Genomic DNA, 27,523 nt, shown 5'->3' on the forward strand with positions numbered 1-27,523 from the left:
CCTTACACAGATCGACTAGCGAATCAGAATGCATCTCCTGACAGGTTAAAACCTTATTATGACTGCTCTTAATCCTTCTAACATTTGCACAATACCAGTGTGCCGAGCCAACATCTGTATCGATGTAAATCCTCCTGTGATTCAGTGTCACCCGGGCTCTCGGCGGGCTCAGTAAACTGAGACACAGAGAGGAGGAGCCCCCAGCAAGACCCACAAACGGTTGAATAAAAAGCCACATCAATTTCAGCACAGACAACCCCCGTCACACAGATTAGGCAGGCACAATGCTAGGGCCCCTTATCTCCCGCGGCAGGAGGAGGGCAGGCAGATCTGCACGGGATGGAAACATTCTCAGGAAGTAATGGGCAAAATCAATTGTTGCCCTCCTCAATCAAAGTAGCCCCCACTTTCACTGTTCAGCAGCTCAACAGTAATTGAAGTTATCCTTGGTCTGTAATGACTAGCTAAAGCTGGACCATGACAAAGTTGAAAGTGGCTGATATCAGGCTGCATGCCAGCAGGGTGGAACGGTATGCGGCGCGGCCGGCCGCGGGGGCAGGGTCTTACCCGGATGGTCCCCGCACGGACCTCATCTGGTCCAGCTGTGAAGAAGTACTCCAACTGTAGGGCTCCATAGCCAGCCTTGATGATCCTTGTCAGAACGCTGTCGGAATAAGCAGGGTGAAAGCTATTTTATTTTCCATGTTGTTCGTGGTGCTGTAAATGCTAGGTCTTTTAGGATATTTTAGTGGTGCTTTGATTCGTAGCCAAAGTTCACGTCTGGGGCAAGACCACATCAATTCCAATACATAAACGCATTAAATAAATAAAATAGGGTCAACATTGAACATTTCATTCTCCAGCGATTAAAAAAAAAAATTGTCACGCTTGCCCGTCTCATTTAGCACCTTTAAGAATTCATCCCAATGTCTCTCTGAGCAGAGAAAAAAATCTGCTGTCACGATTTCTCTTCCTCCATAGAGGTTTTCACATGCGAACAATACACCCGAAATGCCCAAGTTATAATTATACCTGTAGATGACAGATGACAGTTAAAAAACTAAGAAAAAACTAAGAAAACCCTTTGACTGAGTTGTTCCCGTATAGAGACGGATCCTTGCTTTATAATGGTAATTACTCTACCATGTATTATTCTATCAGCGCACGCAATTAAAGGAGACTGAATGCTAATTAACCTCTGAGCCTTGTGCTCGGTGCAGTACTTCTTAATCTCCCCTTCACTCATGTCCTGCAGGAGACTCTCCACTCCTCCGCTGAAGGGGATGACCAGCGCCCCGGGGTCGTGAACTGTCTACCCACTCCTTGATTGTCACCAACCTGGACAGTAGACACAACAACACAGGCAGGTTGGAGCTTCATGGTGCCGGTGTTGACTGACAGGACAGAACAGAGCAGCGTTTGTTATCAGTCGGCTGGCCGATGCATATTCATGAGAGAACAGCCGTGCCTGTTTACCACGTCGTTTCGGAACATTGCCTTCCCCAAGGTCGCGCTGTGATTGCACAGTTTCACTTTGTTACCGAGTTTGCCTTATTAACAAGTCCCCAGTTCAGGAATAAGTTTGCCATGTCATGCGTAGGTATGAATACATGCAATGACATCTCATTAAGAAAAAGCAGATTGTTGACAATGATCATGGTTAAAATGGCAGTGTTTTTACCCCAAATTCACTCCAAGGTTTCAGCTCTACTGTTAAGTACAAGTTGATTTATTTCAAACAGTTAGTAGCCATTCCAGTAATTGCCCTAAGGCCTGGAGGATGGATGGAAGTATAGTATTCCCACTTATGAACGTCTTAGTCATTCCCTTCCCTTAAATCCCTTTTAAGAGTGTTTTTCTGCCCTGTGACTCAGCGGGCGACCTGACATTGCAGGACAAAGATATCCTCACAGTTAATGGTAACTCTCTGCCAGAACAATGTGGGGTGGGGGGGGTGTGGGGGGGTCGGATAATTATGAGATTAGCCCCACGCGTTTACAGCCTGTCCTGGGATTGGACGAAGCCCAACGAGCAGCATCACACAGACCCATTTTCACACATTGGGCCCGAAAGAGAGAGCTCCCAGGCTTCTGGATTGATTCTAAAGGCCCGTCATTATCTGTAATCCTGGTTTCCTGTTTACAAAACCTATAAGAAATCAAAGGCTGGGAGTGGCCGCACAACCTCAATACCACAGCTATTCTAATAATAATGTCACCCGTTTATCATCTAACTATTGGATCACTGGTTCAGTCAATCCATCTCTGGTGTCTTTCTATCACTTACAACTGAACAATATAATCAATGCTAAATATCGGAGAAGAATTCCAACTTCTGGGAAATGTCATTGCAGCTTCATAACAGCTGCGGTTGCTTGGATGCTTTTTTGATCATTTGATTTATCTTACTGAGTGCTGCCAAACGTGCGTCAGGGCAGACCATCAGTGTATTCTCTCGGCAATAAGCATAACCATCTATCTACAACCAATATTTCACTTCCTGCTAACACAGAGGCTGTGATGCACTTAAACTAGAGTTGAGGATTTGACAGGCGCCACTACGAGCTGGTCACCCCTTCTCATGAAGGGAAAAATGTACATTTAGTGGAAACTCAAACTCGAAAGCCAAGGAGATGACTGCCTCTCCAAGTAGGGAAAAGAATCCAATCTGGGATAATAACAGCTGTAGTTTGTCACTTTTAGGAGCCTAGTCGTCTATTCGCTGGCAGATTATTTGCATTCCTCAGGTATCACGTTCTCTACAGGCGACTGAATAATGATTCACAAATCACTCTCCCGACACCAGTCAAGGGCTGTGATCCTGTGAATAGGCCATTGTACCTGAGACTGTAATTGGCGAAGACTTGACAGAATCGAGCGTCGTCAGCCAAGCAACAAAGAGGCTCTTGGTGGAGCGCTGAGGGATGATTTTAATAATGCGGAAGCCGAGATGGAGAACGTGAGCGCCAAATGAGCACGGGGGTCCCTGGCTCCGCGCACAGAGTGACACAGGAGCAGACAAACACCGTGCCACAGGAACAAGGTACACCCCCTTCGTCCAACAGAGGGAACGCAGCACTGTCAAATGAGATTTGATGTTCTGTCAACATGACTTTTCTGACCAACTTTATCAACTTCACCAGTCTAGTTACGCCACTTTACAATCGTATTTACATCCTCTCCAAAGCATCTCGACAAATGAATTGGGTAAATGTTAAAATCAAAACATCAAAAATATGGCCTCTCTCTAATGAATTAAAATGCTGAACTTAATCACACAGACACATAAAGATGAGCCAAAATGACTGTATGAAATAAATAATACAAATACTGAGCTTTACTCAAACAAATTGGGAAATAATATTATTTTATAATAACCCTAACCGCTCAGAGAAAGAGATTTGTTGAAAGAGTAATACATTTTTTTGTTGTTGCAAAAAGAGCATCAAAATGTTTGGCACCACCGTTTTCAATAGCTTTCAATACCTTCCCTCACGACTTTTCTAAATTGTTTTATGAGATTGGAGAACACATTGAGAGGGATCTTAGAGCATTCCTTCAAACAGAATTTTCAATGGGTTTCAAGTCTGGAGACTGAGATGGCCATTGCAACATTTTGATTTTGTGGTCAATTAATAATTTATTTGTGGATTTTGATTAGTGCTTGAGGTTATTGTCTTGCTGGAAGATCCACTTGTGGCCAAGTGTCAGCCTGGCCAGGAGGCAACCAGGTTTTTGGCCAAAATGTTCATGATGCCATTGACCTTAACAAGGGCCCCAGGACCAGTGGAAGGAATATAGCCCCATAACATCAAATATCAACCACCATATTTTACCGTAGGTACTTTGCTGCATATTCTTCTGTTTTTCAACACCTAACCTACCACACAGATTTAAATCCAAACTGTAACTTGGCCATTCCAGAGCATTCACCGTCTTCTTGATAAGCAACTCCAGTGTTTGAGGTTATTGTCCTGCTGAAAGATGAATTTCTCTCCCAGTGTCTGGTGTAAAGCCGTTTTTTCTCTAGGAAGCAGGTTTTCCTCTAGGATTTTGCCTGTGCTTAGCGCCATCCCGTTTCTTTTCATCCTGAAAAACTCCCCAGTCTGTGCCGATGTCAAGCATACCCATACCATGATGCAGCCACTACCATGCTTGAAAATCAGTGATGTGTTGTGTTGGATTTTCCCCAAACATAAGGCTTTGCGTTTAAGCCAAATAGTGCATTCCTTTGCCATTTTTTTTTGCATTGTTACTTTAGTGTCTTGTTGCATATACATTATTACTTTAGTGCCTTGTTGCATATACATTATTACTTTAGTGCCTTGTTGCATATACATTATTACTTTAGTGCCTTGTTGCATAAATATACATTATTACTTTAGTGTCTTGTTGCATATACATTATTACTTTAGTGCCTTGTTGCATATACATTATTACTTTAGTGCCTTGTTGCATATACATTATTAATTTAGTGCCTTGTTGCATATACATTATTACTTTAGTGTCTTGTTGCATACATATACATTATTACTTTAGTGCCTTGTTGCATAAATATACATTATTACTTTAGTGTCTTGTTGCATACATATACATTATTACTTTAGTGCCTTGTTGCATACATATACATTATTACTTTAGTGCCTTGTTGCATACATATACATTATTACTTTAGTGCCTTGTTGCATATACATTATTACTTTAGTGTCTTGTTGCATAAATATACATTATTACTTTAGTGCCTTGTTGCATAAATATACATTATTACTTTAGTGCCTTGTTGCATACATATACATTATTACTTTAGTGCCTTGTTGCATACATATACATTATTACTTTAGTGCCTTGTTGCATATACATTATTACTTTAGTGTCTTGTTGCATAAATATACATTATTACTTTAGTGCCTTGTTGCATATACATTATTACTTTAGTGTCTTGTTGCATACATATACATTATTACTTTAGTGCCTTGTTGCATAAATATACATTATTACTTTAGTGCCTTGTTGCATACATATACATTATTGGAATATGTTTTTATTATATTTTATTACTCTTTTCACTCTGTCATTTAGGTAATTCTTGTGGGGTCAATCAATCAATCAGTCAATCAATCAATCAAATTGATTTATAACGCCCTTTTTACATCAGCCGATGTCACAAAGTGCTATACAGAAACCCAGCCTAAAACCCCAAACAGCAAGCAATGCAGATGTAGAAGCACGTTGACTAGGAAAAACCCACTAGAAAGGCAGAAACCTTGGAAGAAACCGAGAAAGGAACCAGGCTCTGATGGGTGGCCAGTCCTCTTCTGGCTGTGCCGGGTGGAGGTTCAAACGTTCATAGATGACCAGCAGGGTCAAATAATAATAATCACAGTGGTTGTAGAGGGTGCAACAGGTCAGCACCTCAGGAGTAAATGTCAGTTGGCTTTTCATAGCCAATCATTCAGAGTTAGAGACAGCAGGTGCGGTAGACCGAGAGAGTCGAAAACAGCAGGCCCAGGACAAGGTAGCACTTCCGGTGAACAGGTCAGGGTTCCATAGCCGCAGGCAGAACAGTTGAAACTGGAGCAGCTACTGGAGTCACTACAATGTTGTTGTAGTTTTGTAGTTAGTTTTCTCCCAGCACAGCAACATAACTCTGTAGCTGTTTTAAAGTCACCAATGGCCTCATGGTGACATCCCTAAGCAGTTTCTATCAGGTCCTGCAGCTCAGGTCAGAAGCATGACTGGATCTTTGATGTGTCTGGGTGGTTTAATAAATCATCCACAGCATAATTATTAACTTGACCATGCTCTAAGATATACTCAATGTCTGATTTGTTATTGTTACCCATCTACCAATCAGTGCCCTCATTTATGAGGTTTTCGAAAAGCCCCCTGGTCTTTGTAGTTTAATCTGTGCTTGAAATTCAATACTTGACTGAGGGGCCTTACAGATGTGGGGGACAGAGGAAAGGGTAGTCATTTGAAGATCATGTCGAACCCTATTATTTCACTATTATATGATTAGTTAAGACAAATTTGACTTCTGAATTTAGCCCTGCCTACACAAAGGGAGTGAGTACTTATGCAACAATTATATTTACACATTTTATTTGAGAATTATTTTGGTAGAATTTTCTTTTCACTTTGACATTATGGAGTATTATGTGTAGATCAATGACAAAAATGTAAAAAATTCAATCCCACTTTGTAACACAATATTTTTTTTTGCATTACAAAGTAGGGTTGAATTTGTCATTGATCTATGTACAGTGCCTTGCGAAAGTATTCGGCCCCCTTGAACTTTGTGACCTTTTGCCACATTTCAGGCTTCAAACATAAAGATATAAAACTGTATTTTTTTTGTGAAGAATCAACAACAAGTGGGACACAATCATGAAGTGGAACGACATTTATTGGATATTTCAAACTTTTTTAACAAATCAAAAACTGAAAAATTGGGCGTGCAAAATTATTCAGCCCCTTTACTTTCAGTGCAGCAAACTCTCTCCAGAAGTTCAGTGAGGATCTCTGAATGATCCAATGTTGACCTAAATGACTAATGATGATAAATACAATCCACCTGTGTGTAATCAAGTCTCAGTATAAATGCACCTGCACTGTGATAGTCTCAGAGGTCCGTCAAAAGCGCAGAGAGCATCATGAAGAACAAGGAACACACCAGGCAGGTCCGAGATACTGTTGTGAAGAAGTTTAAAGCCGGATTTGGATACAAAAAGATTTCCCAAGCTTTAAACATCCCAAGGAGCACTGTGCAAGCGATAATATTGAAATGGAAGGAGTATCAGACCACTGCAAATCTACCAAGACCTGGCCGTCCCTCTAAACTTTCAGCTCATACAAGGAGAAGACTGATCAGAGATGCAGCCAAGAGGCCCATGATCACTCTGGATGAACTGCAGAGATCTACAGCTGAGGTGGGAGACTCTGTCCATAGGACAACAATCAGTCATATATTGCACAAATCTGGCCTTTATGGAAGAGTGGCAAGAAGAAAGCCATTTCTTAAAGATATCCATAAAAAGTGTAGTTTAAAGTTTGCCACAAGTCACCTGGGAGACACACCAAACATGTGGAAGAAGGTGCTCTGGTCAGATGAAACCAAAATTGAACTTTTTGGCAACAATGCAAAACGTTATGTTTGGCGTAAAAGCAACACAGCTCATCACCCTGAACACACCATACCCACTGTCAAACATGGTGGTGGCAGCATCATGGTTTGGGCCTGCTTTTCTTCAGCAGGGACAGGGAAGATGGTTAAAATTGATGGGAAGATGGATGTAGCCAAATACAGGACCATTCTGGAAGAAAACCTGATGGAGTCTGCAAAAGACCTGAGACTGGGACGGAGATTTGTCTTCCAACAAGACAATGATCCAAAACATAAAGCAAAATCTACAATGGAATGGTTCAAAATAAACATATCCAGTTTTATATCTTTTTGTTTGAAACCTGAAATGTGGCAAAAGGTCGCAAAGTTCAAGGGGGCCGAATACTTTCGCAAGGCACTGTATAATACTCCATATTGTCATAGTGAAAATAAAATTATACCAAAATAATTCTACAAATAAAATATAATTGTTGCATAAGTATTCACTCCATTTGTGTCGGCAAGGATAACTTCAGAAGTCAAAATGTGTGAAATAATAGGGTTTGACATGATTTTCAAATGACCTCTGTGGCAAAAGTTCAAGGAGGTGTACCAGTTCTATAGGCACTAAAGACTGTATATATACAGTACCAGTCAAAGGTTAAGACAGCAAAGCTGTCATCAAGGCAAAGGGTGGCAACTTTAAAGAAAATATAAACACTTTTTTGGTTACTACATGGTTCCATATGTGTTATTTCATAGTTTTGTTGTCTTCACTATTATTCAACAATGTATAAAATAGTAAAAATAAAGAAAACCCTTGAATGAGTAGGCGTGTCCAAAATTTGGACTGATAATGTACACTGAACAAAAATATAAACGCAACATGTAAAGTGTTGGTCCCATGTTTCATGAGCTGAAATGAAAGATCCCAGAAATGTTCCATACAATTTTTTTTAACATCCCTGTTAGTGAGCATTTCTCCTTTGCAGAGATAATCCATCTGCATGACAGGTGTGGCATATCAAGGAGCTGATTAAACAGCATGATCATTAATCAGAATAATGGCACCGGACGGGATGGCTGCCGTTTTACGGGCTCCTAACCAACTGTGCCATTTTGCTAGTTTTTTGTAACTTATTTTGTACATAATGTCGCTGCTACTGTCTCCTATGACCAAAAAGAGCTTCTGGACATCAGAACTGTGATTACTCACCTCGAACTGGACAAAGATTTTTTCGTTAACGAGTCCAATGCGAAGGATATACTGTTTCTCGAGACCAGGCCCAAACCCCGTCATTTGCGTGCAGAAAAGACAGAGAAAAAGGGCGCGGAGGTCGAGCTGCCTTCTGAGAATTCGTAGGTGAGTGAGTAAACTTCCACTACCATCCGAACTATTGGCCAATGTGCAATCACTGAAAAATAAAATGGATGATCTACAATTAAGACAATAAAAACTGTAATATCTTATGTTTCACGGAGTCATGGCTAAACGATGACCCGGATACTATAGAGCTGGCTGGGTATTCCGTGCATTGGCAGGACAAAGAAGCTATGTGTGGTAAGACAAGGGGCGGGGATGTGTGTCTCTTTGTAAAAAACAGCTGGTGCACAATTTCTAATAATAAAGGTATCGCTCGCCTGAGGAAGAGTACCTCATGATAAGCTGTAGACCACACTATCTACCAAGAGAGTTCTCATCTATATTATTCGTAGCCGTTTATTTACCACCACAAACTGATGCTGGCACTAAGACCACACTCAACCAGCTGCACAAGGCCATTAGCAAACAAGAAAATGCTCATCCAGAAGTGGTGCTCCTAGTGGTCGGGGACTTTAATGCAGGAAAACTTCAATCCGTTTTACCAAATTTCTACCAGCATGTCACATGTGCAACCAGAGGGGAAAAAAACTCCACACACAGAGACACATACAAAGCTCTCCTTCGTCCTCCATTTGGAAAATCTGACCATAAATCTACCCTCCTGATTCCTGCTTACAAGAAAAACTAAAGTAGGAAGTACTAGTGACTCGCTCAATACAGAAGTGGTCAGATGACGCCGATGCAACGCTACAGGACTGTTTTGCTAGCACAGACTGGAATATGTTCCAGGATTCATCCAATGGCATTGAAGAATATGCCACCTCAGTCCCCGGCTTCATCCAAAAGTGCATTGACGACGTCGTCCCCACAGTGACCGTACGTACATATCTCAACCAGAAGCCATGGATTACAGGGAACATCTGCACTGAGCTAAAGGCTAAAGCTGCCGCTTTCAAGGAGCGGGACACTAATCCGGACGCTTATAAGAAATCCTGCTATGCCCTCAGATGAACCATCAAACAGGCAAAGATTCAATACAGGACTAAGATTGAATCCTACTACACAGGCTCTGACGCTCGTCGGATGTGGCAGGGCTTGAAGACTATTACAGACTACAAAGGGAAAATCCAGCCGCGAGCTGGCCAGTGAAGCGAGTCCACCAGATGAGCTAAATGCCTTTCATGCTCGCTTCGAGGCAAGCAACACTGAAGCATGCATGAGATAACCAGCCGTTCCGGACGACTGTGTGATCACGCTCTCGGTAGCCTACGTGAGCAAGACCTTTAAACAGGCCAACATTCACAAAGCTGCGGGGCCAGACGGATTACCAGGACGTGTACTCAAAGCATGCACAGACCAACTGGCAAGTGTCTTTACTGACATTTTCAACCTCTCCCTGACCGAGTCTGTAATACCTATATTTTTCAAGCAGACCACCATAGTCCCTGTGCACAAGGAATCGAAGGTAACCTGGCTAAATGATTACCGCCCCGTAGCACTCACGTCGGTAGCCATGAAGATGACGCATGCCCTTTCTCACCTAGACAAAAGGAGCACCTACAGTGCCTTGCGAAAGAATTCGGCCCCCTTGAACTTTGCGACCTTTTGCCACATTTCAGGCTTCAAACATAAAGATATAAAACTGTATTTTTTTGTGAAGAATCAACAACAAGTGGGACACAATCATGAAGTGGAACGACATTTATTGGATATTTCAAACTTTTTTAACAAATCAAAAACTGAAAAATTGGGCGTGCAAAATTATTCAGCCCCTTTACTTTCAGTGCAGCAAACTCTCTCCAGAAGTTCAGTGAGGATCTCTGAATGATCCAATGTTGACCTAAATTACTAATGATGATAAATACAATCCACCTGTGTGTAATCAAGTCTCCGTATAAATGCACCTGCACTGTGATAGTCTCAGAGGTCCGTTAAAAGCGCAGAGAGCATAATGAAGAACAAGGAACACACCAGGCAGGCCCGAGATACTGTTGTGAAGAAGTTTAAAGCCGGATTTGGATACAAAAAGATTTCCCAAGCTTTAAACATCCCAAGGAGCACTGTGCAAGCGATAATATTGAACCCCGCCCGGTCCTGGACTTTCTGACGGGCCGCCCCCAGGTGGAAAGGTAGGAAACAACATCTCCACTTCGCTGACCCTCAACATTGGGGCCCCTGTTCACCCATGACTGTGTGGCCATGCACGCCTCCAACTCAATCACCAAGTTTGCAGACGACACAACAGTAGTGAGCTTGATTAACAATAACGATGAGACAGCCTACAGGGAGGAGGTGAGGGCACTCGGAGTGTGGTGTCAGGAAAACAACCTCTCACTCAACGTCAACAAAACTAAGGTGATGATCGTGGACTTCAGGAAACAGCAGAGGGAGCACCCCCCTATCCACATCGAAGGGACAGCAGTGGAGAAGGTGGAAAGTTTTAAGTTTCTCTGTGTACACATCACAGACAAACTGAAATGGTCCACCCACACAGACAGTGTTACCTGTCTGTTCCTATTAAATGTTTGACTCCCCGTACCCATCAGGTTCGGCAAGGTGGGACGCCGGGTGGCACCCCTAGAGGGGGGGGGGTACTGTCACGCCCGCTCCTGCTCATCCCCTCTGGCGCTCGAGGGCGCAGGCACCCCAGCATTGCACACAACTGCCATCATCATTACACACACCTGCCTTCCCCCACGCGCATCAGCGATTATTGAACTCACCTGGACTCAATCACCTCTGTCATTACCTTCTCTATATTTCTGGTTCCCCTCTCTGTTCCCTGTTTCTGCAATAATGTTCATATGTCCTTGTATACCCATGTGATGACGCTGTTTCTGTCCTGTTACCTGTCTGTTCCTAGTAAATGTTTGACCCCACGTACCTGCTTCTCATCCCAGGCATCGGTCGTTACACAGTATGGTGAAGAAGGCGCAACAGCGCCTATTCAACCTCAGGAGGCTGAAGAAATTTGTCATGTCACCCAAAACCTGCCTGGTACGGCAACTGCACCGCCCTCAACTGCAAGGCTCTCCAGAGGGTGGTGCGGTCTGCACAACGCATCACCGGGGGCAAACTATCTGCCCTCCATGACACCTACAGCACCCGATGTCACAAGAAGGCCAAATAGATCATCAATGAGCCACCTGAGCCACTGCCTGTTCACACCCCTGCCGTCCAGAAGGCGAGGTCAGTAGAGGTGCATCAAAGCTGAGAGACTGAAAAACAGCTTCTATCTCAAGGCCATCAGACTGCTAAACAGCAATCACTAACTCAGAGAGGCTGCTGCCTACATTGAGATCCAATCACTGGCCACTTTAATAAATGGATCACTAGTCACTTTATACAATACCACTCTAAATAATGCCACTTTAATAATGTTTACACATCTTACATTACTCATATCACAGGTATATACTGTATTTTATACCACCTACTGCACCTTGCCTATGCCGCTCGGCCATCGCTTATTCATATACTTACATGCACATATTCTCATTCACCCCTTTAGATTTGTGTGTATTAGGTAGTTGTTAGGGAATTGTTAGATTACTTGTTAGATATTACTGCACTGTCGGAACTAGAAGCACAAGTATTTCGCTACACTCCCATTAACATCTGCTAACCAGGTGTATGTGACAAATAACATTTGATTTGATTTGAAGTGTGCCCTTCACGGATGAATACCGGTTTCATCTGTACCGTGCAGATGGCAGATGGCGTTGTGTGGGCGAGTGGTTTGCTGATGTCAACGTTGTGAACAATGCCCCTTGGTGGTGGTGGGGTTATGCTATGGACAGGCATAAGATACGGACTATAAACACAATTGCATTTTATCGATGGCAATTTGAATGCACAGGGATACCGTAAGGAGATCCTGAGGCCTATTGTCGTTCCACTCATCCGCCGCCATCACCTCATGCTTCAGCATGATAATGCATGGCCCCATGTCGCAAGAATCTGTACACAATTCCTGGAAGCTGAAAATGTCTCAGTTCTTCCGTAGCCTGCATACCCACCAGACATGTCACCCATTGAGCATGTTTGGGATGCTCTGGATCAACGTGTACGACAGCGTGTTCCAGTTCCAGCCAATATCCAGCAACTTCGCACAGCCATTGAAGAGATGTGAGACAATATTCCACAGGCCACAACCAACAGCCTGATCAATTATATGCGAAGGAGACGCATTGCACTGCATGAGGCAAATGGTGGTCACACCAGATACTTACTGGTTTTCTGATCCACGCCCCTACCTTTTTTTTAAAGGAATGCATATCTGTATTCCCAGTCGTGAAATCCATAGATTAGGGCCTAATAAATTGATTTCAATGGACTGATTTCCTAGTATGAACTATAATTCAACAATTCTTAGAAATTGTTGCGTTGTTGCATTTATATCCAGTGTATATTACATTGTTCAAATGTTTGAGTTTTAGTATATAACTCTACCCAATAATGCATCCAAGGTTACTTCAAAGTAATAAAAAAAATCCTTACCATGCAATTGAGAGTTCAAATGTGTCGTTTGTAAAGTCGGGTGGCCACTGTCAAAGATATCAAAGTAGTTACAATCCATTTTTGGGGGAGAGAAAAAGAGACAGAAAGAAAAAACTGTGTATTTGTGTGTGTTTTTGTGTGTGTGTGTGTGTCTTGTCACTGTCCCATTATGCCTCAGTATAGAGTGCCATCTCTCACAGCCCTGCTAATAGAAAGATTCAGCACTTTCTGGTCCTGATCGCCTTTGAACAAATGATGCCTGAAATTTTTATTCTTTTTATAATGGAATTTCAATCGCCTTCGCTGCAAATCTAGTGGAAAGTTTTGCATATCAAGTAGGAAAAATTAAATGTTGACCACGTTTTAATGTGATTAAGGGTGACAGGGACATTATTTCTGCTAATCACTCACCGTCTTAAAAGACTCCAACGAGACTGGGGAACAAGTAATGTTCATGCTGCTTTTCCTGTTAGTCTCATTTGAAGGGGGGAAAAAAATACACATTTTAAAGGCAAATATAATATATCAGTATTTTCTTTAAAACAGGACTCCTCCTACCATTTGCATTTCTAAATAATATTTTTTATTTCAATCTTCATTCAATCTAATATATACTGTATTTTTAGGCACATTATGCATTTGCTTGACCAGAAAGAGGAGACATTTTGGTATATGCCTACATATTATTCAAAACAACCAAATCCTAAACATTCCGTTTTTCGATACCCAAATAGCTTTTCTGTGCGTAGCCTACATGTTATAATTTGCTAGAAGCTGACGATACCTTCATACACACTACTATACGTAATCAGCGCCGCAATAGACGCCTGCAGCAATTACAACAAGTCTACTCGACGGAATAACCTACGCTAAAGCATGACAACCTACTAAAAACAAAAGAGCTTCCAGCACAGAGTAGGCTTGGATGAACACATCCCACTGGTCTCTCAGTGCCATGTCTATTTGTCTTGTTCTGTGAGAGAATACTGAAGGGGGAATCATTCCTGTGTTTCCGCACGCCTGGGGCTGCCCTGGGCTTTGTCACAGCTTTGATCTCCTTAAAGGACTTGGGAGGGGGAGACAATGGGAGATCCTAAAGTACAGATGCAGCTACCTGAGCCTGTGACCTGGGCCTGTGTCCTGCCCTGCATTCAGACGGACCGGCTTCATTATCACTGCTTAGTCAGGTAAGCCTGTAAAAGGTGGGGACAAAGGGACCCAGCATCTGTCTTTCAGATGCAATTGAATGCTGACAGGCCTGAGGAGTAATCCTCTAACAGCCTCTCCCTCTCCATTACTTCATTACTGACCCACCCACAGGTGGACAGACACACAGCCAAACAAAGCTCCTCAGCACTTGAACCTGGATATCCCACGCACGCACGCACGCACGCACGCGCACGCACACACACACACACACACACACACACCTTAAGGATTCCCCATCTGTCGGCTGTTGCTGGCTTGCATGCAATGCACCAACTCATCAAAATCATAACCCAGAGGCTTTATTTGCCCCCCCCCCCCCCCCCCCACACTCTCTGTTTCTCAGTCCCAGCTGAACGCTCCGGAGCACACAGCATCTCAACCCCCCCCCCCCCCTCCTTGAGGGGGGGGGGGGGGGGGGTGAGAGGTATGAGCTTATGGTGCCATTTGAGGCTGGGAAGTCAGGGGCTCTGTGGGACGCTTTTCATCCTCCCAGTGGTGCGCTCCTGTGAGGACACGAGTGCAAATGCTCTCTGCTCCCCGTGGCCACAGACAGCCCTGAGAGCCAGGCAGCCAGCAGAGCCTCAGCCTCTCTTACTGCTTTACTCACATCACAGCCAATATTGTCAACTTGTTTCCCTCTTCAAAGCAGTCACGGCAGAGGGAAACAGAGCGGCACCGGCACAATGGGAAGAGGCTTAATTAACAGCATCCTCTTGCATCTCTTCTCACAAGGCACAACAAGGGCATGCTAACAACAGGCGTTTGATTATAACTTTCTTCGCTAACAACTTTCTCTCTTGAAAGACAATTCCTTGAGAACATACATACACAAAATCAACAGTGGATACGGCTTCGTAGAAATAACACTTCCTTTAAATATCATCCTTTAAATGACAGAGGTGGCACTACAGTAGAATAGCTACAGCCTAGCTTACTGCAATTTGTACGGGAGTAAAAAAAATAAAGAATACGATCAGATATTCAAACAGTAACCCCCAGGAGTACATACATACTACATCACCTCAAATAATTCTCTATACAGGGCAGCAGGGCTGTCATTCATTGCAAGTGACTGCGAGCAAGAAAACGAGGGGGGAGAAGGTCATCAAAATGTGACAATTGTGACAAGAGCAGGCAAAGTGTAGCGCAGGCAGCAGAATGGGGCGCGGTGGATTTCTCCATATCTCCTTCTCTCTTCCTGGATGACAGCTTAATGTGTACCACATGCAATATTTATTCTCATCTCGTGTCAGACTGTCTAGCCGTCCAAGGGAGTACAAAGAATGCCACTTATTAGAATAAAAGCAGAGAGAAGGTAATCAAGGACATATGCAACATCAGCCAATCATGCCCCCCCCCTCTTCCTCCCTTCTGTATCCTTTATCCATTCATAACAGTTCAACAATCACTCTGATAACAAGCTTTCAGGAGCTGTATGTGGCAACACTAAATTCATTTATTTATCTCATTAAAGCTGGCAGGCTGCAGGACACTTGCTGTGACATGTGTGTTTTGTTATAGCCCTTATCACAAAGATAATAAACAACACAACCTGCCATCAAAATATATCATTAGCTTGACTTAAAACACATGGAGAATCTTATGTTCTCAATCTCAGAAAGAAGGCTTCCAAGGGCTTCTTTTTTTCTTCCCATCACAGAGCTGCTTCGGGACAGGCAATGTGCTCCTGTATGAATGCTTTGGAAGAGCTTAGCATATTGTGTTCCAACAGAAATGGCAATTTTTATTAAATGAAAAGGACCTTAACTTACCACCTGAATAGGGCTGTGATAATGAATAATATGCTGACAGGTGAGAGAATTCAAACCAAATCCAGTGTTGTCACTGCAGTTTATCTGGTAACACAGTGTTGTTACTGCAGTTTATCTGGTAACAACGTTGTCACTGCAGTTTATTTAGTAACAGTGTTGTCACTGCAGTTGATTTAGTAACAGTGTTGTCACCGCAGTTGATCTAGTAACAAGTTGTCACCGCAGTAGATCTAGTAACACAGTGCTGTCACTGCAGTTGATCTGGTAACAACGTTGTCACTGCAGTTTATTTAGTAACAACGTTGTCACTGCAGTTTATCTAGTAACACAGTGCTGTCACTGCAGTTTATCTGGTAACAACGTTGTCACTGCAGTTTATTTAGTAACAGTGTTGTCACTGCAGTTGATTTAGTAACAGTGTTGTCACTGCAGTTGTTTTAGTAACAGTGTTGTCACCGCAGTTGATCTAGTAACAAGTTGTCACCGCAGTAGATCTAGTAACAGTGTTGTCACTGCAGTTTATCTAGTAACACAGTGCTGTCACTGCAGTTGATCTGGTAACAACGTTGTCACTGCAGTTTATTTAGTAACAGTGTTGTCACTGCAGTTGTACCAGTAACACAGTGTTGCCACTGCAGTGGTTCTAGTAACAGTGTTGTCAATGCAGTTGATCTTGTAACAAGTGTTGTCACTGCAGTTGATCTGCTAACATTGTTGTCACTGCAGTTGCTCCAGTAACAGTGTTGTCACTGCAGATGATCTAGTAACAGTGTTGTCACCGCAGTAGATCTAGTAACAAGTTGTCACCGCAGTTGATCTAGTAACACAGTGTTGTCACTGCAGTTGATCTGGTAACATTGTTGTCACTGCAGATTATTTATTAACAGTGTTGTCACTGCAGTTGATCTGGTAACATTGTTGTCACTGCAGTTGATCAAGTAACAGTGTTGTCACTGCAGTTGATCTAGTAACAGTGTTGTCACTGCAGTTGTACCAGTAACACAGTGTTGTCACTGCAGTGGTTCTAGTAACAGTGTTGTCAATGCAGTTGATCTTGTAACAAGTGTTGTCACTGCAGTTGATCTGCTAACATTGTTGTCACTGCAGTTGCTCCAGTAACAGTGTTGTCACTGCAGATGATCTAGTAACAGTGTTGTCACCGCAGTAGATCTAGTAACAAGTTGTCACCGCAGTTGATCTAGTAACACAGTGTTGTCACTGCAGTTGATCTGGTAACATTGTTGTCACTGCAGATTATTTATTAACAGTGTTGTCACTGCAGTTGATCTGGTAACATTGTTGTCACTGCAGTTGATCAAGTAACAGTGTTGTCACTGCAGTTGATCTAGTAACAGTGTTGTCACTGCAGTTGTACCAGTAACACAGTGTTGTCACTGCAGTGGTTCTAGTAACAGTGTTGTCAATGCAGTTGATCTTGTAACAAGTGTTGTCACTGCAGTTGATCTGCTAACATTGTTGTCACTGCAGTTGCTCCAGTAACAGTGTTGTCACTGCAGATGATCTAGTAACTGTGTTGCCAAAGCAGTGGATCAAGTAACATTGTTGCCACTGCAGTTGATCTAGTAACACAGTATTGTCACTGCAGTTGATCTAGTAACACAGTGTTGTCACTGCAGTTGATCTGGTAACATTGTTGTCACTGCAGTTGATTTAGTAACAGTGTTGTCACTGCAGTTGATTGATTAACAGTGTTGTCACCGCAGTTGCTCCAGTAACACAGTGTTGTCACTGCAGTTGATCTAGTAACTGTGTTGCCACTGCAGTGGATCTAGTAACAGTGTTGTCACTGCAGTTGATCTGGTAACATTGTTGTCACTGCAGTTGATTAAGCAACAGTGTTGTCACTGCAGTTGATCTAGTAACAGTGTTGTCACCGCAGTTGATTTAGCAACAGTGTTTTCACTGCAGTTAATCTAGTAACTGTGCTGCCATTGCAGTTGATCTAGTAACACAGTGTTGTCACTGCAGTTGATCTAGTAACACTGTTGTCACTGCAGTTGATGTAGTAACGCAGTGTTGTCACTGCAATTGATGACAACATTGATGCCTTACGGCGAGGATAGCTGTGCTACAAGCCCAGCTTCAGACGCAATCGTTAGGCAAGGGTAATTTCAGTGTAGGAAAGGATGAAACAGCGCCTGTGCCACCAGTAAGTACAGATAGTAACGTTAGCATAAATCCCCTCGCACGGTCCCCGCAGCGGGACAACTTTCTCACGGTTTCTGGAGGGAAATGCTGTAGGAAAGCTCAACCGGTGTCGCTCATTCAGCTGACAGAAACTTTCAACCGGTTTTCCCCATTAAGCAACTAGTCGAAGTCAGAGGCCGAGCCTTCTCTTGTCTCTACTCCTCCCGTTACGGGGTCTGAGACGCTGAAGCTTTCCACCATTAGCTCTGACAAATTGAAAACTCTAGTCATTGGCGACTCCATTACCCGCAGTATTAGCTTAAAACGAATCATCCAGCGATCATACACTGTTTACCAGGGGGCAGGGCTACCGACATTAAGGCTAATCTGAAGATGGTGCTGGCTAAAGCTAAAACTGGCGAGTGTAGAGAGTATAGAGATATTGTTATCCACGTCGGCACCAACGATGTTAGGATGAAACAGTCAGAGATAATCAAGCGCAACATAGCTTCAGCGTGTAAATCAGCTAGAAAGATGTGTCGGCATCGAGTAATTGTCTCTGGCCCCCTCCCAGTTAGGGGGAGTGATGAGCTCTACAGCAGAGTCTCACAACTCAATTCTGCCCCTCCCAAAAGATAGAATTTGTAGATAATTGGCCCTCTTTCTGGGACTCACCCACAAACAGGACCAAGCCTGGCCTGTTGAGGAGTGACGGACTCCATCCTAGCTGGAGGGGTGCTCTCATCTTATCTACCAACATAGACAGGGCTCTAACTCCTCTAGCTCCACAATGAAATAGGGTGCAGGCCAGGCAGCAGGCTGTTAGCCAGCCTGGCAGCATAGTGGAGTCTGCCACTAGCACAGTCAGCTCAGCTATCCCCATTCGGACCGTGTCTGTGCCTCGACCTAGGTTGGGCAAAACTAAACATGGCGGTGTTCGCCTTAGCAATCTCACTAGGATAAAGACCTCCTCCATTCCTGTCATTATTGAAAGACATCATGATACCTCACATCTCAAAGTAGGGCTACTTAATGTTAGATCCATTACTTCAAAGGCAATTATAGTCAATGAACTAATCACTGATCATAATTTTGATGTGATTGACCTGACTGAAACATGGCTTAAGCCTGATGAATTTACTGTGTTAAATGAGGCCTCACCTCCTGGCTACACTAGTGACCATATCCCCCATGCATCCCGCAAAGGCGGAGGTGTTGCTAACATTTACGATAGCAAATTTCAATTTACAAACAAAAAAAATGACGTTTTCGTCTTTTGAGCTTCTAGTCAGGAAATCTATGCAGCCTACCCAATCACTTTTTATAGCTACTGTTTACAGGCCTCCTGGGCCATATACAACGTTCCTCATTGAGATCCCTGAATCCCTATCGGACCTTGTAGTCATAGCAGATAATATTCTAATATTTGGTGACTTTAATATTCACGTGGAAAAGTCCACAGACCCACTCCAAAAGGCTTTCGGATCCATCATCGACTCAGTGGGTTTTGTCCAACATGTCCCTGGACCTCCTCACTGTCACAGTCATACTCTGGACCTAGTTTTGTCCCATGGAATAAATGTTGTGGATCTTAATGTTTATCCTCATAACCCTGGACTATCGGACCACCATTTTATTATGTTTGCAATTCCAACAAATAATCTACTCAGACCCCAACCAAGGAACGTCAAAAGTCATGCTATAAATTCACAGACAACACAAAGATTCCTTGATGTCCTTCCAGACTCCCTCTATCTACCCAAGGACGTCAGAGGACAAAAATCAGTTAACCACCTAACTGAGGAACTCAATTTAACCTTGCGCAATACCCTAGATGCAGGTGCACCCCTAAAAACTAAAAACATTTCTCATAAGAAACTAGCTCCCTGGTATACAGAAAATACACGAGCTCTGAAGCAAGGTTCCAGAAAATTGGAATGGAAATGGCGCCACACCAAACTGAAAGTCTTCTGACTAGCATGGAAAGACACTACCGTGCAGTACCGAAGAGCCCTTAGTGCTGCTCGATCATCCTATTTTTCCAACTTAATTGAGGAAAATAAGAACAATCCAAAATTCCTTTTTGATACTGTCGCAAAGCTAACTAAAAAGCAGCATTCCACAAGAGAGGATGGCTTTCACTTCAGCAGTAATAAATTCATGAACTTCTTTGAGGAAAAGAGTATTAGAAAGCAAATTACGGACTCCTCTTTAAATCAGCGTATTCCCTCAAAGCTCAGTTATCCTGAGTCTGCACAACTCTGCCAGGACCTAGGATCAAGAGAGACAGTCAAGTGTTTTAGTACTATATCTCTTGACATAATGATGAAAATAATCAAGGCCTCTAAACCTTCAAGCTGCATACTGGACCCTACATCGAATCTTCCATTCCTCTTAAAATTTTTAGAAAAGGCTGTTGCGCAGCAACTCACTGCCTTCCTGAAGACAAACAATGTATACGAAATGCTTCAGTCTGGTTTTAGACCCCATCATAGCACTGAGACTGCACTTCTGAAGGTGGTAAATTACCTTTTAATGGCATCAGACCGAGGCTCTGTCCTTGTGCTCCTAGACCTTAGTGCTGCTTTTGATACCATCGATCACCACGTTCTTTATTAGAGATTGGAAACCCAAATTGGTCTACACGGACAAGTTCTGGCCTGGTTTAGATCTTATCTGTCGGAAAGATATCAGTTTGTCTCTGTGAATGGTTTGTCCTCTGACAAATCAACTGTAAATTTCGGTGTTCCTCAAGGTTCCGTTTTAGGACCACTATTGTTTTCACTATATATTTTACCTCTTGGGGATGTCATTCGAAAACATAATGTTAACTTTCACTGCTATGCGGATGACACACAGCTGTGCATTTCAATTAAACATGGTGAAGCCCCAAAATTGCCCTCGCTAGAAGCCTGTGTTTCAGACATAAGGAAGTGGATGGCTGCAAACGTTCTACTTTTAAACTCGGACAAAACAGAGATGCTTGTTCTAGATCCCAAGAAACAAAGAGATCATCTGTTGAATCTGACAATTAATCTTAATGGTTGTACAGTCGTCTCAAATAAAACTGTGAAGGACCTCGGCGTTACTCTGGACCCTGATCTCTCTTTTGACGAACATATCAAGACTGTTTCAAGGACAGCTTTTTTCCATCTACGTAACATTGCAAAAATCAGAAACTTTCTGTCCAAAAATAATGCAGAAAAATTAATCCATGCTTTTATTACTTCTAGGTTAGACTACTGAAATGCTCTACTTTCCGGCTACCCGGATAAAGCACTAAATAATCTTCAGTTAGTGCTAAACACAGCTGCTAGAATCCTGACTAGAACCCCAAAAAAGTATCATATTACTCCAGTGCTAGCCTCCCTACACTGGCTTCCTGTCAAGGCAAGGGCTGATTTCAAGGTTTTACTGCTAACCTGCAAAGCATTACATGGGCTTGATCCTACCTATCCCTCTGATTTGGTCCTGCCGTACATACCTACACGTACGCTACGCTCACAAGACGCAGGCCTCCTAATTGACCCTAGAATTTCTAAGCAAACAGCTGGAGGCAGGGCTTTCTCCTATAGAGCTCAATTTTTATGGAATGGTCTGCCTACCCATGTGAATGACTCAAACTCGGTCTCAACCTTCAAGTCTTCACTGAAGACTCATCTCTTCAGTGGGTCATATGATTAAATGTAGTCTGGCCCAGGAGTGTGAAGGTGAACGGAAAGGCTCTGGAGCAACGAACCGCCCTTGCTGTCTCTGCCTGGCCGGTTCCCCTCTTTCCACTGGGATTCTCTGCCTCTAACCCTATTACAGGGGCTGAGTCACTGGCTTACTGATGCTCTTTCATGCCGTCCCTAGGAGGGGTGCGTCACTTGAGTGGGTTGAGTCACTGATGTGATCTTCCTGTCTGGGTTGGCGCCCCCCCCCTTGGGTTGTGCAGTGGCGGAAATCTTTGCTGGCTATACTCGGCCTTGTCTCACCTCTAGTGGTGTGGGGGCTGTGTTTTGGCAAAGTGGGTGGGGTTATATCCTTCCTGTTTGGCCCTGTCCGGGGGTATCATCGGATGGGGCCACAGTGTCTCCTGACCCCTCCTGTCTTAGCCTCCAGTATTTATGCTGCAGTAGTTTATGTGTCGGGGGGCTAGTGTCAGTTTGTTATATCTGGAGTACTTCTCCTGTCCTATCCGGTGTCCTGTGTGAATTTAAGTATGCTCTCTTTAATTCTCTCTTTCTTTCTCTCTCTCGGAGGACCTGAGCCCTAGGACCATGCCTCAGGACTACCTGGCATGATGACTCCTTGCTGTCCCCAGGTGGCCGTGCTGCTGCTCCAGTTTCAACTGTTCTGCCTGTGATTATTATTATTTGACCATGCTGGTCATTTATGAACATCTTGGCCATGTTCTGTTATAATCTCCACCCGGCACAGCCAGAAGAGGACTGGCCACCCCTCATAGCCTGGTTCCTCTCTAGGTTTCTTCCTAGGTTTTGGCCTTTCTAGGGAGTTTTTCCTAGCCACCATGCTTCTACACCTGCATTGCTTGCTGTTTGGGGTTTTAGGCTGGGTTTCTGTACAGCACTTTGAGATATCAGCTGATGTACGAAGGGCTATATAAATAAATTTGATTTGATGTAGTAACACAGTGTTGTCACTGCAGTTGATCTAGTAACACAGTGTTTTCAATGCAGTTGATCTAGTAACAAGTGTTGTCACTGCAGTTGATCTAGTAACAAGTGTTGTCACTGCAGTTGATGTAGCAACACATTGTTGTCACTGTAGTTTATCTAGTAACTGTGTTGCCACTGCAGTTAGTCTAGTAACACAGTGTTGTCACTGCAGTTGATCTAGTAACAGTGTTGTCACCGTGGTTGATCTAGTAACAGTGTTGTCACTGCAGTTGATTTAGTAACAGTGCTGTCACTGCAGTTGATCTAGTAACACAGTTTTTTCACTGCAGTTGATCTAGTAACAAGTGTTGTCACTGTAGTTTATCTAGTAACACAGTGTTGTCACTGCAAATATAACACAAAAAGTATGACAAAAAGTAGCAATGGATCAATCATTATGTGCCCTTTGATAGGGTCACGAGCAAGAGGTAAAAAAGCTGTAATCAGCTACATGGGACCTCTGATCAAGATCTAAACTGAACCGATCTCTCTGGTCAAGATCTAACCTGAACCGATCTCTCTAGTCAAGATCTAACCTGAACTGATCTCTCTGGTCAAGTACATACACAGTTGGCATTGTCCCCATCTTTATCACACAAGAGGAACGTTTTGAGGAACTAGTCGCTGTCTTGTGTGGTCAACGGAGAACAAACGTGTGTCTGCTTTGTTCCTACGGCCAGGACGGAAGTCTGTGACACTCACCGTCAGGATCTCATTAGTGATAACAACAACAGAACAGAGCTGTCTCTGTCTGCATGTCTGCCTCACCAAACCCCACCAGACCCCATCAGACCACAACAAAGACAGCCAGGCTACCCAATGTCTTGTACTTGTCCAACATGGTGAACAACAGTGTGACACAGTGTGTGACGTGTTCAAATCTAATTGTATTTGTCACGTTCACAGTTTCTAGCAGGCACAAAAAGTACAGCTAAATGCTTGTGTTGCAGTACAATAATCAATAATAAAGACAATATGACATAGCGCCACATGCGGCTGGAATTGGGGAGGACCGGCCCATAGTAATGGCTGGAACGGAATGAATGGAACAGTATCAAAAACATCAAACACACGGCTTCCAGGTGTTTGATACCATTCCATTCACTTCGTTCTAGGCATTATTATGAGCCGTCCTCCCCTCAGGAGCCTCCTGTGCCTAGTGAGGGGAGCACAAAGTGGGTGGTGTCTTGGTCATGCATTTGAATGAATAGTATATAATAGGACAACAGCGTTGACTGTAATTGTGTGTGTGTATGTGTGTATGGGAATGCTTGTGTGTGTATGTGTGTGTTTGTGTGTAAGGGTTGGATGTTTGGAGATTGCAAATAGTCTCTAAAGTGCAGATGGTCTCTAAGGTGCAAATAGTATCTAAAGTGCAGGTCTGTACAGGGAGACATCTAGCGTGAGCTGTTCAGCAGTCTGATGGCCTGATTTGAGGGCGGTGCCATTTCCGTACCAGGCAGTGATGCGGCCATTCAAGATGCTCTCGATGGTGCAGCTCTCAAACTTCTTGAGGATCTGAGGGTCCGTGACAAATTTCTTCAGTTGCCTGAGGTTGAAGAGGCGATGTTGTTGGTGTGATTGGTTCGTGCCAGGTCCTGTGATGTGCAAGCCGAGGAATTTTAGGCTTTTTCACCCTCTCCACTCTGCAGCCCCATCGATGTCAATATGGGCGAGATGCCCCCCCCCCCCCCTTTCCTGTAGTACAAGATCAGCTCCTTGGTTTTGCTGACGTTGAAGGAGAAACAGACCAGGGACGGTCAAAACAAAGCCAAGTGAACTGATCCTGCAGGATTTTATGAGACACCATCTGGTTATGTTTTACTCCTCTCATAGCCTCTCCAGTCGTTCACACTCATTACAAAGCCTAACTGAAGGCTTCCATTAGGAGTTAGTGTGGGCAGCAGGGAACGTCTTTCCTACCATGGGAAAGTGTTTTCAGGATCCCACAGTATACAAGGGGAGAGGGAAGAGGGGAGAGAAGTAGACGGCTGTACACAGAATGAAAAGGGACCCACTGATCATATATCTTCCACATCGCTTTGAAAGGCAAACCGTGGCCTAGACAGCAGTTCCTAAAAATTTGGATGGAGCCAGTGGTGTTGCACTTACTAACTTTCAATTCTGTTTATGGGAATTATGGTTTGGAGTAGCAGAAGTGGGCTGCTGCCACCGCTTTCATGTGACGATTCTGAAAAGATCACAACGATACTTTCCCTCAGTCAGTTTGTCCAGTGTGCCTCAAAATTGAATGGGGACCAAGACATGCTCGCTTGGCAGTTCACTAACAAATCATCTGACATGAAAGAAAATATACAGTTATCATTACTCTGCAACAAAATAAAACTACAAATAAAGTAAATCCTGAAATCTTAATGAATAGAAGACCTCAACAAAACATGGATGACCAGGTTGTACAAATCGAGGAACAAATTAAGCACATCCTCTCAGACAGTGAGATCTTAAAACTAAACGTGGCTTAGAACCGCCGCCCTGCTGAGACTCCCTGCAAGGGGTACCTTTACTTTAATTGTCAAAGCACCACCTACAGGCCAGCTGGGGTAGTTCACTGAGCAAACATACCTGCTGGTTTCCTTTCCAGACCAGGAGAGAAATGCACAGACACTCAGTAAGAACAAAGTGACATGTCTGGAGACACAGGACATATGCAGACAGACAGCAATACATATACGACCATTCCCCAGAGACACAGACACACAGACACACACACACACACACACACACACACACACACACACACACACACACACACACACACACACACACACACACACACACACACACTCACCTCTTGTATGTAAAAGCCCCCTGTGAGGAGCCTCAGTGCCTGGCCATTCCTCTCCCCACTCACGGTACTCTCAGAGAGGTCACCCTTTCCAGTTTTCTTAAAGGTCGAAACACCTACTTAAGAGGTCCAATTTACTTTAAAGCACACCCTTCAGCAAAACAGGCTGTCTCTCTAAATGGGACAGCAGTTGTTTTTCTTGCTAAGGACATTGGATTAAATATCTAATAATATCAACTCGAAAGAAAATATTAAAGACCAGGAACTTTTAAATGACCAGCTTGCGCTTTGACAAGTGAAAACACACAAACAGCTGACAAACTACCACATTATCAACCAAGAAGTAATGACCCTCTCTAACACACAAACAGCAGACAAACCACCACATTATCATTGGAGGAGTAATGACCCTCTCTAACACACAAACTATGTGGTACAGACAAAAGTGTTCCGGGCAGCCTATTGACTCCGAAGAAAGAGGAGAAAGTCTCTCGGTAGACTCTTGTAGATGCCATTTCCTATCACGCAATGCCTCTCAGTCATAAACACATGACAAATGCGGCCTTAATCATTTTTTACGAGCGGGGATGTGCAGGAGGCAGCGCATGGCTGGAGGGGAGAGGGGAGCGGCGCGAGCAGCAGGCAGCCCCCGCTCCACAGAGGAGAGGGCCGCGTGGTAAAGGCTCCTCTGGAACATCACTCGGCCAGCCGGCCTTTGATCTCCACACCGCAATTACGCCAACATCCAAATGAGCATGGAGTCGCCTCGGCAACAGACTTCAAACATGCACATGTACACATTCTCATACACACGCACTGCACTGTATGGAATTATACCCACGTGCCCTCCCTTTACAGTAAATGATATACCGTCTCCAGCAGAGAACCTGAGGATGAAAGGAGCCTCTCGTCCCTCTGTGATCCCGCCATTAATGATGGCTTCATGCTAAAGCTAATACTGTTTATTCTTGTTAAAATGGGGTCAGCTTGGTATGTAGTGGTTACACAACCCCGCACTCCAAATAGGGTAATTGTGGTCGAGCAAATTGACGTTTTTTTTTTCTCCCTCCCTGGACATCAGTATCGTCTGGTAGGGTTGTTTCCCTACGTTATAGAACATGGAACGATTCTCTGATGTAAACACACACAATTACAACAGCAGGCCTGGGTCTGTCACTCACAAGGCCTTCTGCGTTCGCCACGCTTCCTGACCATTGTGATCAAACACTGACGTTCAAATGGAAAGTGTGCCGTTAAAAAGTATGCTTGTGGCAAAATGATGGAAACATACAACCAACTGAAGAGAGCCTGAAAGTGAATATGTGATTAACAAACATTGAAAATACTGTACTATGTACATGAATACAGTGCTGTACGTTTGCCAAATGGCCTCAGTGTCCTGAACAAAAAAAACTCAACACTGGTCTATTTGCCTTATGCTGTGTTCCTCTTTCTTGTCTGCTCACATTAAAAGCTGCGATTGCAATTTGTCTTGCTGTTTGCTTTGAATAGTCCTTAACCGTATAATCATCTCAACTGTTCTGGGGAAAAACACAGGAGTCTGGCGACAGCCAAATGGCAGTCTGGCGTCTCTACAGCAGACTGCCTGCTATTAGGGTTGAGAGCAGCATTTAGTGTACATTTAAGGGCAGCCGAATCTACCTGTAATCATCTCCATACAGGTGTAGGCTCCACTCTGGACAAGGGAAGTGACTCATCACTTGTCAAACATAAACACTTTGATGTCTGCATTGTTTCACGCTCAGCCCTCAGGACACCGCCGCACTACCGCTTGCCCATTTGAAAACTCCCGAGATTTATTGCCCTTCTCACAGTTAAAAAAAACAAAACACAGGTAACATGAAATACTTCCTGCCCATGAGTGATGTTCCGCACGTCATGAATCATCTGATTTATGCGTTTCTGACGCAACGTTCCTTCCTCCCGCTGTCAGACAGACAGACCTTCTTTCGTGTCAAGAACATTTGAACCAACAGTCATC

The 27,523-nt window shown here is 43.6% G+C and overlaps 1 pseudogene; it reads right to left on the reverse strand.

The window, feature by feature from the left end:
* LOC139380178 (obg-like ATPase 1) overlaps positions 1 to 27,523 on the reverse strand; it is a 66,188-nt pseudogene that overhangs the window by 4,813 nt on the left and 33,852 nt on the right.

Source organism: Oncorhynchus clarkii, chromosome 22 (assembly GCF_045791955.1).
Source record: "Oncorhynchus clarkii lewisi isolate Uvic-CL-2024 chromosome 22, UVic_Ocla_1.0, whole genome shotgun sequence".
NCBI classification, from domain to species: domain Eukaryota; kingdom Metazoa; phylum Chordata; class Actinopteri; order Salmoniformes; family Salmonidae; genus Oncorhynchus; species Oncorhynchus clarkii.